At 39.2% G+C, this 23098-nt stretch overlaps 1 protein-coding gene across 4 annotated transcripts in view; it reads left to right on the forward strand.

The window, feature by feature from the left end:
* The window catches only part of LOC150077729 (putative palmitoyltransferase ZDHHC13), a 121123-nt gene that overhangs the window by 35393 nt on the left and 62632 nt on the right, over positions 1-23098 (forward strand). The window lies entirely within an intron of this gene.

Consider the following 23098-nt stretch of genomic DNA (forward strand, 5'->3'; position numbering starts at 1 on the left):
GCCTTTCTTGGTAACAGCAACCCTTTGTTTCACGCACTAACCTCATTGCCCTTCTCTGTACTCATTCCAGCAGCTCTACATCTTTCCTAAAATGAGGCCTCCAGACCTGTATGCAGTATTCAAGATGTGGCCCAACAAATCCCTTATACAAAGAGATAATCACCTCCTTATCCTGTTAGCAAAATTCCTGCATATCATTGTCAAAACCCCATGAGCTGTGCTGGAAGCCTGCTCATAGAATTTCATATCTGACTGCACAATTATCCCCAAGTCTGTTTCATTCTCTACTACCCTGGGTTTACTGCTACCCATGTGCAGTACTTTGCATTTGTCAATGTTAAATTTAATTTGCCACTTCTCAGCCCATCTGCCAAACTTTTCTAAATCCTGTTGCAGTAGTATATTGTCATTTAACAACCCTGCCAACCTTTGTATCATCTGCAGACTTTAACATTTAGCTTGATATACCTTCATTAATATCATTGATAAATATAGAAATCAACAATGGGCCCAACACTGAACCCTGGGGATTCCACTAATAACATTAGTTGAAAAAAGAGCAATGTCCATTGATTACTACTCTCTTCTCTTCTCCCACTCAACCATCCCTTTATCCATAGCAGCAACAGGCACTTAATGCCATACTGCTTCAATTTGTAAAGCAGTCTTCTTTTATGTGCAACAGTATCAAGCTTTCCTGAAATCCAAATATATGATATCAAATTTTTTTGCATCCAGATCCTTTGTGACCACATTGTAGTATCTAATCCAGCGGTTCCCAAAGTGTGTTCTGCGGAACCCCAGGGTTCCGTGATAAAATTCAGGGGTTCCGCAAGACAAGGTGCCCTTTATATCTTTCTTGTTTCTGGAAGTCTGGAACTAAACACCACAGGGGAGAATGTATTTAACCCTGTTGATAATTTTATGAAAACACATGAAATAAGCTGGGGAAAATGTATTGCCGTGTGCAGTGATGGAACTAAATCAATGGTAGGAACAATAGCTGGTGCTGTTACACGAATTAAGAATGTTGCAAGAAATTGTATCTCTAATCACTGCATTCTTCACAGATATGGTTAGTTACAAAACAAATTCCAGCCACATTGAAATCAGTTTTAGAAGAAGCAGTTCAAATTATTAATTTTATAAAAAGTCGGGCATTGCAATCACAGATTTTTAAAGCTTTGTGTGAAGATATGGGTAGTCTTCACACCAGTTTACTTCTACATACGGAAGTAAGGTGGTTGTCACAAGGTAGAACTCAAGGATTCTTGCCAGATTTTTTGAATTACGGAAAGAACTCTTAATGTACTTCACTGACGATAAATTTAAATTTAAGTTATCTAACAGATTATCAAACACATCATGGTTATTAAGATCTGCTTATTTAGCTGATATATTTGCAAAATTGAATGGGTAATGTGCAATTTTACAAGAAAAAGAAATTAATATTGTTCAAGTCAAAGATAGGTTGTTGTCGTTGTCACGTAAATTAGAATATTGGATATCTGCTGTGGAACAAAATACTTTTGACTGTTTTCCAACTTTAAGTGAATTTCTCCAAGAATCTGAACTAGGCATAGATAATGAAATCTGTAATGACATTAGAAGTCATCTTCACAGCTTACTTGAATCCCTAATTAAATATTTTCCAGATATTAAGAATGATTTTTTTTAATAATAACTATATACAGGGTGTTTCAGTTAAACGTTTCAGAACTTCTAAGAGGGGTAGGGTAAAAAAAAAAGTAAAGTAAAGTGCAGCCATTATCAACCCCCTGCAGGATGGAAGCCTCCTCAACAATTCATACTGAGGGAAATGGACCATAATCTGCCACGCTGGTCCAGTGCGGGTTGGCAGATCGATCGTATTCAGCAGTCAGGGGCTTGAACCCCGGTCTACTCAAAGAGCGTGTGCTACTGCACTCCCGCTCCTGCCCACTCGGCTACGGAGGCGGAGAGGGGTAGGGTACATCCTGACAACTCGAAATCATATAGCAATGTGGGGTCGGAAATGCTTTCCTGAAGCGGTGTTGTACACAGAAGCACCATAAAGAAAAGAGACCGTAAGTGAGAAATCGTTTTAATAATACATGAAAAGAAGCAAAAAGTACATGGATTAAAGTAAGTGTTCGAAGTTTCTTCCACGGGCTACAATGCACGCCTCACATCTCCGACGCATGGACATCCGAACATTCTGGAATACTCCAGGCGAATTTCGAATTTCTTCGGCAGCTACTGCGATTCTTGCAACCAGCTCCTCAGCATTGTCAACAGGGGTGTCATAAACTAGCGATTACATATGACCGTGAAAATTCCTTCACAAGGGAAGGAATTTTCAACACGCATAACGACCATATCTGGGCGGTCGAGAACCCGCATGCAATACGACGTCATGCAGCACAGATTCGATTTTCGGTCAATGTATGGGCCGGTATTATGGGAGATCACCTCATCGGATCTTACCTGTTACCGTGTCGTCTAACCGGACCTATCTACTTGATCTTTCTGCAGCAAGTATTGCCACAACTTTTGAGAGATGAACAGATTTCTGCATCGACACAATGTGGTTCCAACACGATGGAGCCCCTGCCCATTATAGCGGAGATGTTCGTAACTACCTGGATGTCACATTTGGTCAACAGGGGATCGGACGTGGTGGTCCCGTGCGTTGGCCTGCTCGGTCACCCGACCTATCATGTCTTGATTTTTATTTCTGGGGTCATATGAAATCGCTAGTTTATGACACCCCTGTTGACAATGCTGAGGAGCTGGTTGCAAGAATCGCAGTAGCTGCCGAAGAAATTCGAAATTCGCTTGGAGTATTCCAGAATGTTCGGATGTCCATGCGTCGGAGATGTGAGGCGTGCATTGTAGCCCGTGGAAGAAACTTCGAACACTTACTTTAATCCATGTACCTTTTGCTTCTTTTCATGTATTATTAAAACGATTTCTCACTTACGGTCTCTTTTCTTTTTATGGTGCTTCTGTGTACAACACCGCTTCAGGAAAGCATTTCCGACCCCACATTGCTATATGATTTCGAGTTGTCAGGATGTACCCTACCCCTCTTAGAAGTTCTGAAACGTTTAACTGAAACACCCTGTATATAGTTTTTTAAATATAATAACTATATATATAGTTAGGGTTGAAACAACGTATAGGGATTCCGCGCCAAAAAAAGTTTGGGAACCGCTGATCTAATCCAATTGGTCAGACAAGTTTTCCACTTAACAAACCCATGCTGTTTCTGAACTCTAACTGAAGTCTTGTCTAGATGATTCTGCATTACTTATTTAACCGGTGACTCCATTATTTTCCCTGGAACAGAAGTTAAACTGACAGGTCTGCAATTACTCATGTCACCCATTGATCCTCCTTTGTGAATTGGGGTGTACATTTGTACTTTTCCAGTCCATGAGAACCTCTTCTGAATCCAAAGATGCTCTCATAATTATGGCTAAGCTTTGCTTACTTCCTTTGCTGCCTCCCTTAATATAACTGGATAGATTCCATCCACCCCAGATGCCTTCCCATTGTTTAACTTAAGTTATTACAAAATCATTTAGCTCCCTGTTAGAGTTTGGTAAACGTCTGGCCTCCTTCCCTAGAGAATTCCTCATATGAATGTAGATGCAGAATACTCAGACAGTTTGTCAGCTACCTGAGTAGGATCATCGACAATCAAACCATCAATATCAAGTGGACCAATTTGATTCATCCCCTTATAGAGTTTACACAAGTAAAGAAGTCTGCTGTTTTTCTTTGCATCCTTTGCAAAGATTTCTCATAATCTGCCTTCACTTGCCTAACCTCCTTTTGTGAGTTGATTACAGACCAGTTTATATCTGCCATAGATTTCTGTGGTGTCTGATAATTTATATGCATCCTGTTGCATTTTTTTTCTCTGCCGCAAGTCTCAATAGTTAATCTGACATTGACTTAGGCTGAAATCCTGAATAGCATTTCTTAGTATGAAAAGCCTAGTAACATCCATGATTAATGCTTTAAATGATTTCTATTTAGAATTTGTTGATTTAGTTTTATTTTGGACTGATGTAGCTGAGTGGTCAGGAGCGTGAGTACAGTAGCACATGTTTTTTGAGTGAACCGGGGTTCAAGCTCGTGACTGCTAAATACGATTAACATTTGTATTGATTAATTTATTGTTAACTTCACTGACCCGGTAGTCATGTTGGAGTATAAACAAGAACTTTTTTTTTTTTTTTTTTTTGTTTGTTTGGTTAGTTAGTCAATTTGTGTGTATGTTAGTTTTAGTTAGTTTGTTTAATTATGTTGAGTTAGTTTGGTATAAAATTGGTACATGCATAACTGTTCAATATAGCATCCTTGTCCACCTACAGTCTTGTTTGTTTGGGTTACTGTGCAGTGCATATTTCATCACCAGCCTCATGTTTTCTTTAAAAAAATATGGAACCTATGTCTTCCTTTGGCTAGCTTGAGCATGTTGTACAACATTGGAATAAATTTCTTTTCAGCATTGCCAAGGCAAGGAGCTTAGCAAAGTTGAATGCAGAAGTGGATGGTCACAGAGAGCCAACTACTGTCACCAAAGGGTGACAGTAGTTGGCTCTCTGTCTTCTAACTTCTCCACTAATGCTGGTGTTCTGCAAGGTTCAGTTCTTTCTCCCATTCTTTTCCTCTTGTATATTAATGACCTTCTTCCATTGACCGGAAATCCTATCCATAGTTTTGCTGATGATAGCACATTGCTTTCAACCTTCCAGTGTGAGAAACCCTGCCCAAACAGTTTAACTTCTCGAATCATCATCATCATCATTATCAGCCATTTTTAATCCACTGCAGGATGAAGGCCTCTCCAACAACTTTCCAGTTCCTTCTGTTTTGAGCACTGGCCATCCATTTACTACCCACAAACTCATGAATTTCATCTATCCATCTTCACCTTTGTCTTCCAGGTTTTCTTCTAGCTCCTCTTGGGTACCATTCTGTTATTTTCTTAGTCCATCTGTCATCATGTCTCCGAGCTATGTGTCCTGCCCAAGACCATTTTAGTTCTTTATTTGAGTTTTGATAAGAATGTCCTTTATTTGAGTTTTGATAAGAATGTCCTTTACTTGAGTTTGCTGCCTAATCCATGTGTTTCTCTTCTTATCTAACAGTCTGATTCCCAATATAATTCGTTCCATTCTTCGCTCTGTAGTTCTCAGCTTCTCTTCCATTCTTTTGGTGAGTGCCCAAGTTTCACTTCCATGTCATGGTGGAGAGTATACATTGGTTCATTATTTTACGTTTCAGACAAACTGGGATATTGCTCTTCAGTATGTGACTATATTTCCTGAATGCTATCCATTCAAAATTTATTCTTCTCTTGACTTCCAGCCATTTATCATTATTACAGCTAATAACTTGTCTCAGATAAGTATATGACTCCACCTTTTCAATTACTGCTACCTTCAATCATTATTTCCCTTTCCGTGGCATACTTGTTCATCATTACTTTTGTTTTAGCCATATTCATCTTTAGTCCAAAATCCTTACTAACTGTGCATAACTGATTAAGATTTTCCTCTAATTCTTTGGGATCGTGGTTTATGACCACAGTGTCATCTGCAAATCGTAAATGGTTTAGGCTCCGTTCACATTGACTCCTTTCTGCGACCAGTCTAATCTTCTGAAAGCTTCCTCAAGGGCAGCAGTAAACAGCTTCGGAGATATTGTGTCTCCTTGTCGAACTCCTTTCTCGATTTTAAATTTGCTACTGTCTTTGTCTAGTCTAATGAAGGAGGTAGCACTCTTATATATTTTCTTCAAAATCATATGTGGAGTATCTATGCCTTGTCTTTCCAATGCCCGAAACATTGCCTTATGCCGTATGGAGTCAAATACCTTTTCATAATCCACAAATGCCAGGCATAATGGTGTTTTATATTCATTTGCTTTCTCCATTAGCTGTGATATTACGTGAAGGTGATCCATAGTTGAGAATCCTGTTCTAAAGCCAGCTTGCTCTTTCGGTTGATTCTCATCAAGTATTCTTTCTAATCTGTTAGTAATGACCCTTGTGAACAACTTGTAGATGTGGGATAACAAGCTAATTGGTCTATAATTTCCAATTTCTTATTTATCTCCTTTCTTATGCAGCAAAACTATGATTGCATTATTCCACTGCTTAGGCGTCATACCTTTTCTAATGCACTTTGTTGAAGAGTCTTGCCAGTTTTTGTGTTATGTCTCTTCCTCCCAATTTTAACAACTCTACAGTAATTCAACTTCCCCCGGCGCTTTCTGATTCTTCATTTTCTTCAGTGCATGTTCTCCCTCATCAGGAAGAATATCGGGTATGTTGTATGTGTTGCTACTTTGCAATCCATCTTCCACACTGCTGGCATCATTCCCTCGCTCCTTATATAATTCTCTATAGTAGTCTTCTGCTATTTGAATTATGCCTTCTCTGCTGTTTATAAGTACACAATCGCTATTCTTGAGTTTCAGTATCATTTGTCTTTCTGTATTACTGCTCATGGCTGCTGATTTAAATCCTTTGTTTTCCTTTAATGCTTGTTCTACTTTCCTTGTGTTAAATCTTCTTATGTCCTCTCTGAGTCTCTTTCTAATGGTTTTGCATAACTCAGTATACTCAATTTTTTCCTATACTCAATTTTTTCCTTGTTAGTATTTATCTTGCTCTTCATTTTCACTTTCGGTTCATCATATCAAGTGTTTCTTGACTAATTGTTTCTTCTTTGGATTTCTTTTTCCCTATAGGTTTCTTGGGCTTTATCACTTTCAGAAAGTTGTAATATTCCTCATCGATATCTTGGTCCTGAGCAGTCTGCAGAAGCTCAAACTTGTTCTTAAGTTCCAGTATATACTGCTTTTTCTCCTCTTCTGTTATCTCAAAGACCTTTGTATTATTTACTTCAAATTCATCAATAAATTTGATGAATTTGAAGTGTTGGTCAAGACATCAAAGGCGGATATTGTTGGGATATCAGAGACGTTGTGTCACACAGATATAAGGAATGCCGAACTGGAATTTGGGGAGTACAATGTGTATAGAAAGGATAGACAGGATAGGAAGGGAGGAGGTGTTATGCTGTTAATAAAGAAAAACATAAAATCAAAAGAAGTGCATCCAGTTGATATAGATGAACAGTGCACTGTTGAGTCAGTTTGGTGTGACATAAGCACTGCTAAAGCAAATATTAGAGTAGGAGTGTGTTATAGGCCTAATGACTTGAATGAGTACAATGAACAATTGTACAGAGAAATAGAGTGGGCTCGTAAATCGGAATGTCTTATAATGGGGGATTTTAACTTCCCAGATATTGACTGGACTTGTGGGTTGGGCACTCACACATTAGTCAGACTTTTGTGGATTTATTGGATGATTGTTTTCTGCAGCAGCATGTTAGAGAGGCAACCAGAGAAAGTAATACTCTTGATCTGGTTATCAGCAGTGATCATTCATGTATTAGGAATTTGCAGATAAAAGAACCACTAGCTGGCAGTGATCACAGTGTACTGACGTGGGATTTACTTAAAGATTTAATTACCATCAGGGGTAAAGGAAAGGGTTTTTGCTTCCGTAAAGGTGAGTACAGTGGTCTCCGACAGTTTTTAAATTCTGTACAGTGGGATCAACTGACGATGTTACCAACAGTAAATTCTAAGTGGAAAGCATTCAAGGAATTAATCGTGGAAGCTACTAAAAGTTTCATACCTATTAAGAAATATTGTTCAAGGTGTAGGCCTAAATGGTTGTCAAATGAACTAATGAGACTCGTAACAGAGAAGAAAAATGCATGGGATGCATATAAATTATCAAGCGACTCAGAAGCCTATGGCAGATATAAGTTAATCTGTAATCAGGTCACAAAGGAGGTTCGGCAGGCGAAGGCAGATTACGAGAAATCCTTGGCAAAAGATGCTAAGAAAAACAGCAAGGATTTCTTTACTTATGTAAACTCTAAAAGGAAGGGTATGAATCTGATTGGTCCACTTGACATCGATGGTTCGACTGTTGAGGATCCTGCTCAGATAGCAAACAAACTGAATGAGTATTTTGCATCTACATTCACACGTGAGGAATTATTAAGGTTTGAAAATGGCAGAAGGTTATCAAATTGTAGCAAGATACTTAATGATTTTGTAATAACTGAGAGCAAAGTGGAAGAGAAATTGTTGAAGTTAAACGTAAGAAAAGCACCTGGGGTGGATGGGATCTATCCAGTTATATTAAAGGAGGCAGCAAAGCAACTAAGCAAACCCTTAACCATAATTATGAGAGCATCCTTGGACTCAGGGGAGGTTCCCACGGACTGGAGATGTGCAAATGTATCCCCAATTCACAAAGGGGGATCGAAGGGTGACACGAGTAATTACAGACCAGTTATGCAAATGTATCCCCAATTCACAAAGGGGGATCGAAGGGTGACACGAGTAATTACAGACCAGTTAGTTCTGTTCCTGGTAAAATAATGGAGTCGCTGGTTAAAGATGCATTGCAGGATCATCTAGACAAGACTGCAGCAATAATTCAGACACAGCATGGGTTTGTTAAGGGAAAGTCTTGTCTGACAAATTTGATAGGTTATTATGATGTGGTTACAAAGGAACTGGATGCAAAAAATAATTTTTATATCATATATTTGGATTTCAGGAAAGCTTTTGACACTGTTGCGCATGGAAGACTATTGTATAAATTGGAGCAGAATGGTATTAAGGGTAAGTTGCTACAATGGATAAAAGGATGGTTAAGTGCGAGAAGACAGAGGGTGGTAATCAATGGGTGCTGCTCTTCTTGGATTAATGTTATTAGTGGAGTCCCACTGGGTTCAGTGTTAGGTCCACTGTTGTTTTGTATATTTATCAATGATATTGATGAAGGTATATCAGGCTTAATGTCGAAGTTTGCAGATGATACAAAGGTTGGCAGGGTTGTTAATGACAGTAATGGCAGTGTGCTACTGCAACAGGATCTGGATAACTTGGGCAGATGGGCTAAGAAGTGGCAACTGAAGTTTAACCTTGACAAATGCAAAGTACTGCATATGGGTAGAAGTAACCCCAGAGAAACATACCAACTGTGTGGTACTACACTTAAGGTGGTAGAAAATGAAAAAAGACCTGGGAGTAATTGTGCAGGCAGATATGAAGTTTTCTGAGCTATGCAGACAGGCTGCCAGGGCAGGTCATGGGGTTTTGTCAATGATATATAGGAATTTTGCTAGCAGGGAAAAGGAGGTGATTATCCCTCTGTATAAGGCAATGGTCAGGCCACGCCTTGAGTACTGCGTACAGGTCTGGAGGCCTCATTTTAGGAAGGATGTAGATTTACTTGAGTGTGTACAGAGAAGGGCAACAAGATTGGTGAGGGGAATGAAGGGATCCTCTTACCAAGAGAGGCTTAAGTTCTGCAAATTGCAGTGGCTGGAGACTAGGCACCTGCGCGGTGATCTGATTGAGGTATATAAGGCCTTGAATGGGTTGAGCACGCTGAATTCTGATGGGATCCTTCCACTTTTTCAGATTACGAACCTAAGGGGGCATAAATTGAAATTAAGAAAAGACAGATGTAGAATAGATGTGTGGACATTTGCCTTTAGCCAGCGGGTGGTTAATTGCTGGAACAAACTTCCATCTGTCGTTGTGGAAGTTGATAGGTTGAATAAATTTAAGGCGGAACTGGACAGGCATTTGGAGGGAATGGTGTGATTTTTTTTTTTTTTTTTTTTTGGCTGATGCTGCATAAGCTCATACATTTGCTTTCTTGCATCGCATGCCACTACTACTACTTGAGTCAGTTTTTTCCTTTCCTTTCCTACATCTATATCAAGCGTACATCATAACATTCTGTGATCACTTCCAACATTTACCTTATTCAGGACGGTAACATCATTCACAATATATCTTCTGTTAGTGAGGATGAAGTCGATTTCATTAGTTGTTAATCCATTTGGACTCTTCTGTGTCCGCTTTCTGTTCAAACTTTTCTTGAAAAAAGTCTTCATTACTGACAATCCTTGACATTCTGCAAATTCCACAAGTCTTTCACCTCTTTCATTTCTTTCACCATTTCCAAAATTTCCTATAGTTCTCCTTTCTGCGCTGTTTTGTCTTTTTCCAACCTTAACATTGAAGTTCCCCATAATAATAGTGTAGTGTTTTTTTTGCTCATCTAGAAGACTCAATTTTGGTGTACATTTCTTATACCTCTTAGAAATCTTGAGTATTAGTCTTGACACCCTTGGTGATGTACTTTTGAATTCCAAAATGTTGTTTTTTAAATCTTTATGGATCAGAAACCAAACTTCACCTTCACTCCTTTCACTGTTTCCAGTGGTGTACAGCTGATTTCCACTTCATAAACTTATAAGTGATTCATTTCTTTTTCTTGTTTCAGCCAAACCGAAGATATTCCAATTCACATTTTCTAATTCCTTTCCCAGCTCTAATATCCTGTCTTCACCGATGAGTGATCTTACATTATAACAGGCCAAGTTCAGTTTCCATGCATGGCAGCCTGGTCATACCCAGAGATTCTTAGCACCCTCTGCTTCCACTCTGATCCTCTCGCTGCCGTAAGAGGGGTAGTGAAAGCCGCTGGGGACTGAGGGCCATTTGTTTTGTCGTGCTGTCATATGCTGGAGGGTTTGGTCTTTTCCTCTTCACGCTGACCAGGCGTCTCGAAGAGAACCATTCTACACGTTCGTTACCACCTAAGTGACTTAACAGGGCTTACCATCGAGAAGGTGTGCATGAGTGGATTTTAGGGAGGCAGGCCAACCAGACTTCTCCTAAATCTTCTGTAATAGAGAGATATTGGATCCATCAGTGTTTTAGGCTGAGTGTCTGATAACACACACAGGATACCTGTTCCCCTCTAAGCCCCACTTAGATACTTCTCGAATATCCAATTCTAATTCCTTAAATGCAGATCTCCAGGTAATTCTTCAGTGGGGCAAAGAAAACTTAATTGCAGTCCTTCTAAATTCAGCACTATCTTATATCTCGCAAAAAAAAAGGATTCTTCTGCTCCTATGCTTATCTTCGATGACACTCCGATTTCTAGGCAAGATCTTGGGGATTACTCTGACTTCTAATCCCTCTTGGCATAAAGCACATTACAAATATTGCTTCCTCTGTATCTAAAAAACTTGGTTTTCTCTTTTGCTCTCTCTATACTTTTTGTCGAAACAGTCGTTTACTCTGTTGAAATCGCAGATCTGGCCTACCATGGAATATTGTTCCTACATCTGGGGTGGTGTCCCCAAAACCTCTCGCAGGCCTTTAGATTCCATTCAAAAGAGGCAGTTAGGTTAATTAATGTCTCATCTGTAACAGAGTCTCTCCACTCTCTGTTGCATGCCTTTTCTATAGTTACTTGCATGGACACTGTTCTTCTGAATTGGCTTCTATAATTCCCACTGTCTCTCTCTCTTTCAAAGCAGTCCAAGCTTTTCTTCTTCCTCATTTATTCATTCAACTAATGTTTTCCAAAACAACTTTCCTTCATATATTCCTGAAAATTACAATCTGCAGAAGTACAAGTCTATTGTCGACAAGTATCTTCTTTCATCTTTTCAACCTCTCCACAGTACTAAGTACTATAGGTTCTAAAAAAAAAAAAGTATGTATGCATAACAATAATCCTTAAGAATGAAAAAAAAAAAGCATGGAAAACATTTTTATTTAAAAAAAGGTTGTTTAGGCATTGGTAATGCACTTCCGGCCTCCGTAGCCGAGTGGGCAGGAGCGAGAGTGCAGTAGCACACGCTCTTTGAGTAGACTGGGGTTCAAGCCCCTGACTGCTGAATACGGTCAATCTGCCAACCCGCACTGGACCAGCGTGGCAGATTATGGTCCAATTCCCTCAGCATGAATTGTTGAGGAGGCTTCCATTCTGCAGTGGGTTGATAATGGCTGCACTTTACTTTTTTTTTTTTTAATGCACTTCCATCATTTCTGCTATCCAGGGCGCCTCCGTAGTCAAGTGGGCAGGAGTAGCAGTGCGTAGCACTCGCTTCTTGATTAGACCGGGATTCGAGCCCGTGACCACCAAATATGGAGGATGCGGAAAGGACAGAAAATGACCACCGCATATCCTCGGAGCAATATGGCCTTAGTTGCTAATGCTCCTAAAAACCAAATAACAACATCTACTACCCAGGTAGTATGCATACATTGTTTGATTATATTTCATATTGTGAATACCTTCAAAATGAGTTGCCGAGGTATTGCTCTACTTTGAATAAGTAACTTCACCAGTGGACAAGAATAATGTTACTTATTCTCGGCGGATACCTCCACCCAGATGGCATCGTTTCGAAGCTTGTTGGCTTACTCATCGGTGGGTGGGCAGGTACCCTGTGGTTACAATAGTCACAACCCGGTTATGAAGTATAATTTCGCAATATGAGAGATGCTTGATGGTTTGCATGGTTTAATCTAAAAATATTTCTTGACTAAATGTCTAAGAATACAAAAGTGAAAAAGGTTGTTTATGCATGGGTAATGCACTTCCATCATTTCTACTACACAGGAAGTATACATGCATTGTTTGATTATATCTCGCATTACCATGCATAAACAACCATACTCTTAGATATTTAGTCAAGAAATAATTTTAGATATTTATTTAACATGATATACTGTAAGATAGTAAAGTTATTATAAGGAATTGTGGGATGTGGTTTATTTCTTTGGCAATTCTTTACATTTTATTTAATTTAATTTTACTGTATTGTTTATTATTAGTTATATTTTGTTGTTTACTATAATATACACTAGTGTGCAAAACTGAAGGACCAACACTATTTCTAAAGGTTACAACCACAAAATCAAACGAAACAGCCTGTGGCGATTTGCATAACTGTGGCCGTTCAGTAGAAAGCTGATGCACATGCAAAATTTGAATCGTGATGAGGGGCCTCACATAAACAGACAAAAGCAGCAGCTATGTGCAAATTACCGAATGGTGAGCATGATTATTACAGACGTTCGATTGGTTTCATACAGTGCTACAGACAACAAAATGGCCAGTAGACAACATTTGGATGACTTTACCCAGGGTCGAATAATTGGGAAGCTTGAGGAAGGTCGAAGTGCGAGGAGTGTGGCTGCAGAGTTCGGTAGTGCCCATAGCATCGTCTCACGTGCGTACAAGGACTGGACAGGTGCAGCTGTTTGAAGGAAAAGCAGTGGTGGTCGTCCACGAAAAACAACACCCAATGATGACCGCTATGTACTCTTACAGGCCAAAAGGGACCTACACCAGACAGCTGCACAGAATATTGTGGTTTACTGTGGCCAGGCGATTCCACAATTTGTCCCTTTAACACCTGCCCATCGAAGATACCATTTACAGTGGTGCATCGAACACAAGGACTGGACAGCAATGCAATGGGGTAAGGTACTCTTTACTGATGAGAGCAGATTCAGTCTCGGCAGCGATTCTGGACGTCAGCTAATCTGGTGAGAGGTTGGCACACGGTATCACCTCGCAAACGTCACTGAAAGGGATCGATATGGCGGTTGAGGTGTTCTCGTCTTGGGAGGCGTTATCTTGGATGGACGTACACAACTTCAGATACTGGAAGGCAGTACTGTAACCGGTGCACACTACTGTACTTAGGTAATCCTTCCCAGTGTGCATCTGTTCCGAGGTGCCATTGGCCACGAGTTCATATTTATGGATGATAATGCCACACCCCATCGCACTGCAGCTGTTGATATGCTTTTGGAAAGTGAGTACATTGTTCGCGTATGGATTGGCCTGCCTGTTCCACTGATGTAAATTCCATCGAGCACATATGGGACGCTCTGGGGAGATGCCTAGCAGCACATCCACACCCACCAGAAAATGTTCACCAGCTGAAGATTGTGTTGACAGAGGAATGGACGATGTTACTGCAAGAATTTATCAACAACGTGGTTCTAAGTATGGACAGGCAGTGCAAAGCCTGCATCAACATTAGGGGTGGCCATATCTTCTACTGAGGACCACCTCTTCCCTTTGTTCCATCTTTGTCAGTGATGCATCTGTATCATGGTAGCCAGTGCTATGTTGCCATTTTTGAATAAAGTCCCTCTGAACCGTTTTGTTTCCGTTGTTGTGTTTCCTTCACCATTTCTGTACCTCACGAGGTTCCTTTGGTATGCTTTTCCCATATCCAGGCCTCTCCTATGAGAAGCTACAGGTGAAAACCTGACTGGCCCTTAAGTTTTGCATACCAGTGTACCTATGTAAATCTAAGCAGATGCCATTACAAATTTTTTAGTGCAAATCCCCTGGAACACTTTTGCAAACCCCCCAGGGGTTTGCGAACTACCTATTGGTAACCGTTGGATTAACCTAATTATTTGCTGTATGATTCCTCTTGCTTCAAAGGCGGTACTTCTACATTTGTCCGCTTTTGATATTCCCTGTCAGAAACAGTAATTTGAAAATTTTTTTTTTTTTTTTTTTTTTTTTTTTTTGTTAATCTTCTCTGGCATAAAATCTTTCTACCCCATTCTTGTCAAATTTATTCATTGCCTCTATTTTTATCCCAATTCCACTAATCACTTGGAACTATTCGAATTCCTCTCTTTGAAACTTGACTTTCTTCACTCCAACTTTCCTAACATTGGGATAATTTTTCTTGGTGATTTTAATGTTCACAACTCTTGCTGTTTTCTGTTTTCTCATCTTCAAATAGGCCTCTGGGGTTGGGAAAATTCATATTCACAAAAATTACACACAAACACCAATCGTTGCTGAAATAATTACTTTGAATTTACTTTAATACTGTAAAATATATACATAAAACTAATGAAATAACAAACTTTTCTTTAAATTAATGAAAAAAAAAAAATCTATTTACAATAAATATAGCATATATATATAAGATATATAAGAATTTTATGAGAAAATAAAAGCAATAAAATAATGAAAATAAAAGCACTAAAATACCGATAAAACAATGAGACTAAAACCGCTAAAATCCCGAAGCTTTTAGAGGTATCCGCTTCCTTTCTCAACAGTAAGATTTTTATGGTACAGCACAATCTTAAATAACAGCAGGCTCACAGCTCTCAGCACGTGGTTCCACAGGAGCATGGGCAGTATTCTCTTCATGCGCACTGGAACCGGAAATGGCTCGGGAGGGTGCCAGGTGGAACCGATCATCCCATCTGAGAATCATCACCTCAAAGAGGGGATGAATACGAATTCCCCTGTCTCTGTTAATGGTATTGTTCTCAGAAGAACAAATCCACAAGCTCTCAAGCCACTTGAGGTCCCAAAACCTATGTGCATGGTCGACGATGACAGCTTCGTCTGGGGAGATCTGATGAGCTTCTCCCAAAAATGTTCCGCTACAGCGGACTTCCCATAATCTGCAGATTTTATAGCATTCACGTGTTCCCCCAAATGATCTCTAAACTGCTGCCTCGTTTCACCAACATAACACTCCCCTCAATCCGGCCATCTAATCTCATAAACAACCCCACTACTAACATCCCCATACCAAGGGATGTTAGTAGTGGGCTTGTTTATGAGAATGCTATAAAATCTGCAGATTATGGGAAGTCCGCCGTAGCGGAACATTTTTGGGAGAAACATCATCAGATCTCCCCGGATGAAGCTGTCATCGTCGACCATGCACATAGGTTTTGGGACCTCAAGTGGCTTGAGAGCTTGTGGATTTGTTCTTCTGAGAACAGTACCATTAACAGAGACAGGGGAATTCGTATTCATCCCCCTCTTTGAGGTGGTGATTCTCAGATGGGATGATTGGTTCCGCCTGGCACGCTTCCGAGCCATTTCCGGTTCCAGTGTGCATGAAGAGAATACTGCCCATGCTCCTGTGGAACCACAGGAGCATGGGCAGTATATGTGAGCCTGTTGTTATTTAAGGATGTGTTGTACCATAAAAATCTTACTGTTGAGAAAGGAGGCAGATGCCTCTGAAAGCTTTGGAATTTAGCTGTTTTAGTCTCATTGTTTTATCAGTGTTTTAGTGGTTTTATTTTCATTATTTTATCGCTTTTATTTTCTCATAAAATTCTTATCTTATATATATGCTATATTTATTGTAAATAGATTTTTTTTTTCTACATTAATTTAAAGAAAAGTTTTGTTATTTCATTAGTTTTATGTATATATTTTTCAGTATTAAAGTAAATCAAAAGTAATTATTTCAGCAGCGGTTGGTGTTCATGTGTAATTTTTGTGAATATGTTTTCTCATCACACAGACCCAGCATCAAGATGCTGAGGCTTTTGCAATTACTAATGACCTCATGCAGATTGTTCATTTATATACCATAATAATAGACAATCTTAACCTCACAGCCAATACTTTGATCTTTTTCTTAAGTTCAAACAACCCTTCTGAGTATGGTGTCAAGGCAAGTGGTCTTACAGGCACCTTTGTTCACAATTTTGTGATGGTTTCTTCTCCAGTGGAGCCTTTGCTGTGGCCATTCTCAACCTCTTGTTGTTTGGCATTACAAGGATGGAAAATGGGATGATCTGTGCAATTTCGTTTTCTTTTCTTTGGTTGATTACTGTTTAAGAATAGCGATGGTGTACTTATAAACAGCAGAGAAGGCATAATTCAAATAGCAGAAGACTACTATAGAGAATTATACAAGGAGCGAGGGAATGATGCCAGCAGTAGGGAAGATGGATTGCAAAGTGGCAACACATACGACATACCCGATATTCTTCCTGATGAGGTTGAACATGCATTGAAGAAAATGAAGAATTGGAAAGCCCCGGGGGAAGATGAAGTTACTGTAGAGTTGTTAAAATTGGGAGGAAGAGACATAACACAAAAACTGGCAAGGCTCTTCACAAAGTGCATTAGAAAACGTGTGACGCCTAAGCAGTGGAATAATGCAATCATAGTTTTGCTGCATAAGAAAGGAGATAAATCAGAAATTGGAAATTATAGACCAATTAGCTTGTTATCCCACATCTACAAGTTGTTCACAAGGGTCATTACTAACAGATTAGAAAGAATACTTGATGAGAATCAACCGAAAGAGCAAGCTGGCTTTAGGACAGGATTCTCAACTATGGATCACCTTCACGTAATATCACAGCTAATGGAGAAAGCAAATGAATATAAAACACCATTATGCCTGGCATTTGTGGATTATGAAAAGGCATTTGACTCCATACAGCATAAGGCAATGTTTCGGGCACTGGAAAGACAAGGCATAGATACCCCATATATTATGATTTTGAAGAACATATATAAGAGTGCTACCTCCTTTATTAGACTAGACAAAGGCAGTAGGAAATTTAAAATCGAGAAAGGAGTTCGACAAGGAGACACAATATCTCCGAAGCTGTTTACTGCTGCCCTTGAAGAAGCTTTCAGAAGATTAGACTGGTCGCAGAAAGGAGTCAATGTGAACGGAGCCTAAACCATTTACGATTTGCAGATGACACTGTGGTCATAAACCACGATCCCAAAGAATTAGAGGAAAATCTTAATCAGTTATGCACAGTTAGTAAGGATTTTGGACTAAAGATGAATATGGCTAAAACAAAAGTAATGATGAACAAGTATGCCACGGAAAGGGAAATAATGATTGAAGGTAGCAGTAATTGAAAAGGTGGAGTCATATACTTATCTGAGACAAGTTATTAGCTGTAATAATGATAAATGGCTGGAAGTCAAGAGAAGAATAAATTTTGAATGGATAGCATTCAGGAAATATAGTCACATACTGAAGAGCAATATCCCAGTTTGTCTGAAACGTAAAATAATGAATCAATGTATACTCCCCACCATGACTTATGGAAGTGAAACTTGGGCACTCACCAAAAGAATGGAAGAGAAGCTGAGAACTACACAGCGAAGAATGGAACGAATTATACTAGGAATCAGACTGTTAGATAAGAAGAGAAACACATGGATTAGGCAGCAAACTCAAGTAAAGGACATTCTTATCAAAACTCAAATAAAGAACTAAAATGGTCTTGGGCAGGACACATAGCTCGAAGACATGATGACAGATGGACTAAGAAAATAACAGAATGGTACCCAAGAGGAGCTAGAAGAAAACCTGGAAGACAAAGGCGGAGATGGATAGATGAAATTCATTAGTTTTTTGGGTAGTAAAGGGATGGCCAGTGGAACTGGAAAGTTGCTGGATTGAAAATGGCTGATGATGATGATGAGGTCAGTGTTTGTTCCAATTGTGTCAATGAAATTATTCTTTTAGGGATGAAATCCTTTATTCCACACTCCACCTTAAAATCTCATCCTTTATGAGATTTTATTTATTAGAAAACCTTGGTTTTCTAATAAATAAAATCTATTAGAAAATCTATTAGAAAACAAAATTTATTAGAAAACCTTGTTTTTCTAATAAATATGCTAAGGCTGTTCAAGATCAGAATGTTGCATATTGCAATTGCTTTGCATCCAAATCTTCAGGTTCATTTTCTGCCTGCGCCAAAGTTTGCAAAATTGCAAACAGTTATTAATCAGTCCAAAGTAGATTTTGAACAAGCTATGATTAGAAAACTTGCTTATTGTCCAAATGGTAGTTGAGCATTGTGGTGCCTTACCAAAGCTATTGGCTGCAACTTTTGCCCATCTCTACTCACACCTCTGTCAAACCTGGATGGTTCTATTGCCACCTCAAATAAAGATAAAGCAGACCTAGCATCTTACTTTTCTTTTAACTCATGTGTTGATGATCTTTGTAAACTACCTCTGCCTTTACCAGTACACTCAATTCAGTCCATCTTGTGGTCCTCTGTCAAAAGGATGTCAGAAGAATTTTGAGCAGTTTTTATGTCAAGAAAGCACCAGGTTTTCATGGTATTTCTCCACTTGTTCTGATAATGTAGGCCCTTGAGCTTACTCCTATTTTGCATCTCTTTACACGTTCTTATTCCACCGTTGCATTTTTCCCTTCTGTTTGGAAATTGCTCATATCTAGCCAGTTCCTAAAGAAGGTGACAAATCCCTCCCATCCAATTATCGTCTTATTGCACTTCTACTCTTTTAAAGCCAACTCCTAAACTATCTAGTAATCTTCCATCTGATCAGTGATCGCCAGTATGGATTCTGTCAGTGCCAATCCACTGGTGAAAATTTGGGCTTAGTTTACCCATTTATGGACAAATTCAATGGAAAAGTTCAGTGAAACACATGCAGTCTTTGATGACACTCAGTTTTCTAGCTGAAGTTACAGATCTCACAAATATTTTCTGAAACTCCAAACATCCAACACTATACAAAGTTATTAATCACTGAAACCCTTGAAATTAGGTTGCACGAAAATTCTATACGTGCATCGTCCCTACCTTATTTCGGATTCATGGTCTTTTATATGCATGTGCCAAGTCAAATATACAAATATTCTCTCCAGTTAATATCTTGACACACACACACACACACACACACACACACACACACACACACACACACACACACACACACACACACACACACACACACAGTCTCTCCATCATTTCCAACCTGTGATTAAGACAGTTAGTTGAAAAGCCTAGTCTGCTTAAGGAAAGAAAGTTTCTTAAAATTTATTTTATTGCTGTGATTTTAATTTCTCATTGCCATGATCAATTCTTTTGTTTTAGTTAGTTTGAGTTAATTTTGACACAATCTTATCTCACTCAGAGTTTCGTAGGGTGGTTTGATATGTTTTGGGGTCAGGTTGGGGTTGGTGGCTGTCGATCCCGAGGTATGTAGAATCATTCATAATGCTGTGAGTGCAAGAATTCATTAAAATTATTTTAGCAGTTTATATTTGGAGAGCGTAATCCTGAAGTTATTCTCTGGACCAGATTGAGGTAATCTCTCTTTTATATTTTTAAATATCGATACAACATAGAATCTATTTGAGCACTGTAGCTCTCTTATACAGGTTTTTTTCTTACAAATCTCAAGTCCATCCTACCATGGAATATTGTTCCCAAATCTGCCGTGGTGCCCTCAAAACCTTTCCCAGGCTTCTAGAAACCATTCAAAAAGAGGGCAGTTAGGTTAATTAGTGACTCATCTCTAACAAAGTCTTTCCACTCTTTTTCTCATAATGTTCTGTTTCTGCTGCAACAGCCTCCCTTCATATGTATTTCATGAAAATTATAATGTACAGAAATTCAATTCCTCCTCCTGCCTACCTATTCATTCATATGGATACCTGATTATTGTGTATTAAGCCTATGTAATCACTGAGGTGTAACTCCTCTTTATTCAAACAACATAGAGAATCTAAAAATTTAAATTGAAAAGGATAATCACTGACAAGATGTAAGAAAATCTTCTTTTAACTGCCATTAACTGCCTAAAACTTATTGTTAACTGTGTCATGATGCACATATGTGTCTTGGTATTTTTAATCCACTTGGATGGAAAACCACATGATTTTAGAAGGATTTTTCTTTAAATTTGATGGAAAAAAAAACCCATCATTTTTTTTTTTGTCCAGCCACCTTCGCCATCAGCTGACTATTTTAGCCATAATGAGAAGAAACCCGAAAAATGTCTCTGCCCTTCCCAATGTAGATTTACTCTGTCCTGGGACCAAAAGGTCATTTGAAAAACACGGCGAAAGTGTAAACCAGAGTAATTGCCTGCTAATATATAATCCTGCTTAATCGTGTGGAACTCTAAAGGTGGTAAATACCTAACTCCAGAGGTGGTGTGTATATTTAGAGAGAAAAGATACTTAAGAAAATAAATAAAGATGCATGGATTACACTGTGCAGTTTTTTTCTAACCTTGATTGTATATAAGCTTGATTTTCATTAGTCATTAGCATTAGTTGAGGCATATGATGCAAGAAAGCTAGCTTATGCAGCATCAGCCAAAGGAAAAAACAAAAAAACCTTCCCATTTCACCTATCGGGTCACTCCAAATGTTTCTCTAGTTTAGCCCTAAATTTATTTAAGTTTTCAACTTCCACGACAACAGATGGAAGTCTGTTCCAGCAATCAACTGTCTGCTGGCTAAAGGCAAACTTCCAAACATCTATTCTACAACTGTCTATCCTCAATTTAATCTATGCCCCTCAAGTTCTTAATCTGAGCAAGTGGAAATATCCCGTCAGCATTGACCTTGCTCAAGCGATTCAAGGCCTTATACACCTCAATCAGGTCACAGGTGGCTAGTCTCCAGATGCTGCAACTTGCAGAAATTAAGCCTTTCTTCATAAGCACACCCCTTTGTTCCTGTCACCAATCTAGCTGCCCATCTGTGTACTTGTTCAAGAAACTCTACATCCTTCCTAAAATGAGACCTCCAGATCTGTACGCAGTACTCAAGGTGTGGCCTGACCATTGTCTTATACAAAGGGATAATCACTTCCTTGTCTCTGCTAGCGATATTCCTATATATCATTGCAACACTCCACAATCTGTTCTGGCAGCCCGTCTGCACTGCTCAGAGAACTTCATCTCTGACTTCATATCACTTCATATCTGAGAAATGCACCACGCAGTTGGTAGGTTTCTCTTGGGTTACTGCTACCCATATGCATTACTTTGCATTTGTCAATGCTAAACTTCAGCCCATCTGCCTAACTTTTCTAGATCCTGTTGCAGTAGCATATTGTCTTTACTATTATTAACAACCCAGCCAACCTTTGTGTCATCTGCAAACTTTAAGACTGGACATTTAAGCCTGGTATACCTTCATAAATATCATTAATAAATACACAAAAAAACAATCGGCCCAGCACTGAACCATGGGAGACTCCACTAATAACATTAGCATTAGCATTAGTAGAGGCATATGATGCAAGAAAGCAAGCTTATTCAGCATCAGCCAAAAAAAAAAAAAAAAAAAAAACAACCACTACTCCCATTTCACCCCTCCGTTCGTTCGAAATACCTGTCCAGCTGAGCCTTAAATTTATTTAGGCTATCAACTTCAACAACAAGCGATGGGAGTCTGTTCCACAAACCAACTGCCCGCTGGCTAAAGGCAAATTTCCGCACATCTATTCGACATCCGTCCTTCCTCAATTTGAATTTATGCCCTCTCAGGTGATTATTCTGAGCAAGAGGAAGAATCCCATCAGCATTGAGCATGCTCAAGCCATTCAAAGCCTTATACACCTCTATCAGATCACCTCGCCGATGCCTAGTCTCCAGGCTCTGTAATTTGCAAAACTTAAGCCTTTCTTCGTAAGAGCAACCCTTTGTTCCATTCACTAATCTTGTTGCCCTTCTCTGTACTCGTTCGAGCAGCTCTACATCCTTCTTGAAATGAGGCCTCCAGACCTGTATACAGTACTCAAGGTGTGGCCTGACCAATGCCTTATACAAGGGAATAATCACATCCTTATCCCTGCTAGAAAAATTCCTGTATATCATTGACAATACACCATGAGCTACTCTTGCAGCTCGTCTGCACTGCTCAGAGAACTTCATATCTGCCTGCACAATTACCCCCAGGTCCTTGTAGAGCAGTGTCCATTTATTATCACTCTCTACCATCTCCCACTCAACCATTCCTTTATCTATTGCAGCAACTTGCCTTTAATGCCATACGACTCCAATTTGTATAGCAGTCTTCCATGTGCAACAGTATCAAAAGCTTTCCTGAAATCCAAGTATATAATATCAAAATTGTTTTTTGCATCCAGTTCCTTTGTGACCACATCTTAGTATGCAATCAAATTGATCAGACAAGGCTTCCCCTTAACAAGCCTTTAACAAGTTCATGCTGTGTCTTAACTATTATTGCAGTCTTGTCTAGGTGATCCTGTATCACCTCTTTAACCAGTGACTCCATTATTTTCCGAGGAACAGAAGTTAAACTAACAGGTCAATAATTGTGTCGCCCTTTGCACTCCCTTTATGAATTGGGGATACATTTGCACATCTCCAGTCCATGGTGACCTCCCCTGACTAAGGATGCTCCCATAATTATGGCTAAGGGTTTGCTTACTTCCTTTGCTGCCTCCTTCAGTATAACTGGATAGATTCCATCTGCCCCAGGTGCCTTTTTTATGCTTAACTTCAACAATTTCTCCTCCACTTTCCTCTCAGTTATTACAAAATCATTTAGCTCCCTGTTACAGTTTTATAAATTTCTGGTATTCCCCTACTTGAATGACTCCTTGGGTGTGAATG

Source organism: Mastigoproctus giganteus, chromosome 11 (genome assembly GCF_048544385.1).
Source record: "Mastigoproctus giganteus isolate SK-2022 chromosome 11, ASM4854438v1, whole genome shotgun sequence".
NCBI lineage: Eukaryota > Metazoa > Arthropoda > Arachnida > Uropygi > Thelyphonidae > Mastigoproctus > Mastigoproctus giganteus.